This window comes from Triticum dicoccoides, chromosome 2A, assembly GCF_002162155.2.
Source record: "Triticum dicoccoides isolate Atlit2015 ecotype Zavitan chromosome 2A, WEW_v2.0, whole genome shotgun sequence".
In the NCBI taxonomy this organism is placed as follows: domain Eukaryota; kingdom Viridiplantae; phylum Streptophyta; class Magnoliopsida; order Poales; family Poaceae; genus Triticum; species Triticum dicoccoides.
Window position 1 is genome coordinate 373794636 of NC_041382.1, and position 2250 is coordinate 373796885.

General features: G+C 43.3%; 1 non-coding gene across 1 annotated transcript; it reads left to right on the top strand.

The window, feature by feature from the left end:
• The first annotated feature begins 1507 nt into the window (after positions 1-1507).
• Positions 1508-1579, top strand: TRNAN-GUU. The gene has a single exon. It is a non-coding gene; the product is annotated as a tRNA-Asn (tRNA).
• The last annotated feature ends 671 nt before the right edge of the window (positions 1580-2250 follow it).

Genomic DNA, 2250 nt, shown 5'->3' on the forward strand with positions numbered 1-2250 from the left:
GATGCAGGGAATGCAGAACAAAAAACAAGGAAAAAGAAAAGAAATCTAGATGAACGGAAACAAATATTCAAGAGATAAATGCAAGAATACAGAGAAACACTACAGAATCTAGAATTGGGCGGTGACAAAGTCACCTATGTTAGAGTATATTGACTGAGGAGTCAAGTGAGAACACTTGATCATAGGTCATACTCATCGTTTAAGCTCAAAATGGGGTTAGCATTTTTCGTTTAAGCTTTTGATGTATTCGCATCTTGTTGAACTGCTTTGACCCATGACTTGGAGTAAAGCTTCTCTAAGATGGAATATCATACATTGGGTGGTGGTGTTGAACTTGATCATGCAGTTGAACTTGTGTGGGATGCCCAAGGTTGATGAAGCGCATCAATGGTTGGGAGCACCACTTGTAGTTTGAGTTCATCTACTGAGAGAGTCCTGGACTAAGGGGTCCTCGGGCGCCCGGCCTGCTAGGCATAGGCCAGACTGATGGGTTGTGAAGATACGAAGACCGAAGACTGCACCCGTGTCCGGATGGGACTCTCCTTGGCGTGGAAGGCAAGCTTGGTGACCGGAAATGTAGATTCCTTTCTTTGTAACCGACCTTGTGTAACCCTAGATCCTCCCGGTGCTTATATAAACTAGAGGACTTAGTCCGGTGAGTCAGGGCCTAAGATCAGGCCGAAAGGCGTAGTCGATGGACAACAGGTCAATATTCCGGTACTACCCCTTGTTGGTACGGAGGGACGGAGGAGGCTAGGTTAGCCAAAAGATGGTTATAGGTTTAAGGACACAAGGTGACCCCGCTTTTTCAGGGTAAGAAGGGGTAGAGAAAATGCCTCGAGCCGAGGTCCGAGTACCAAGCGCTGCAGCGCTCAAAGGTAGGGAAAGAATACCCTATATATGGATAGATCTTCCACCTGTTTAGCTAAGAAAGAATAGATACAGAGGTGGATAATAGATCGATATGAAGATCATGAGCTGCCCCATAATGAAATCGCCAGTAGTCGCGAATATCTCCTTCTTACCTAATCCAAGATTGGAGAAAGAAGATCTAAGAGGGACCTATGGAGAATGTAGTCAGAAATCCATAATAGAGTCTGACCACAACGACCGAATTAATTATCCTCATCGAGAAACTTAGACTACTAAATAGAAAAGATTTGAAAATCGTGGCATGGGTCTCCTTTTTTTCTTTCTTTAGAGTTTTCTATATGCACAATTTCTCGATGTTTTGATGAGAATTTCTTGATTTTCCATATATAAAAAGAGATAGACTATAAATGACATCTCTTATGTCAATAAGACCAAAGGGATGGATATTAAATGATAGGAAGTGCTAGGAAGTGAAATAGAATGAAATAGAGCCACTTTGGGCTTCCCTATGAAATGAGGCATGGAACAGAGCCACTACGAAGAAATTATGGGAGTTACGAAAGAAGCTTCGGACTCATATTGTTCATGGGTTGAGAGCGGGAGTTGAACTCTAGGAGGTCGAATCCCCCCTTGTTCCTCAGTAGCTCAGTGGTAGAGTGGTCGGCTGTTAACTGACTGGTCGTAGGTTAGAATCCTACTTGGGGAGATTTTATTCATTCTTTAATGTAAGAATTTTAATGTAAGAATAAAGAATTGAAATAAAGGGCTTGCTTTGACCCTTAGGAGTAGGTAACCCGTTCGCTATCCTTGTTTCTATTTCTATTGCATTCTATCTCATCGTATCACATTCTGTTCTACGATTCCACTTCGACAAAAGGAAAGAGCATACCTAAGTTCAATAGCTTTACGTCCGCTATCCCGATCATGATTTTCCTACCCTCAGGGGGAAAGTAAAGGCCCTTCCCCCTTTGGAAGGCTGTGGGTGAGGAGGGATTCGAACCCCCGACACCGTGGTTCATAGCCACGTGCTCTAATCCTCTGAGCTACAGGCCTAGCTGTCTCCACTGGATCTCTTCCCGGGGGTACCCCTTCATTTCAGGTTAAGAAGATGGGAAAGTGCCTTTCTCTCTATAAGAACAGTGCGTTCCGAGGTGTGAAGTGGGAGAGAGGGGATGTGATGATTGAGGTTTTGAATAAGACGACCTTTGCATTTTAGATTTGGATCTTTTTCTTATTTCAAAATAGTGAAAAAGTCAAATAAGAGGTGTTAAGCATTTTATCATTCTGGCATCGAGCTATTTTGCCGCAGGACCTCCCCTACAGTATCGTCACCACAATAGAGTTTAACCACCAAATTCGGGATGGATTGGTGTGGTT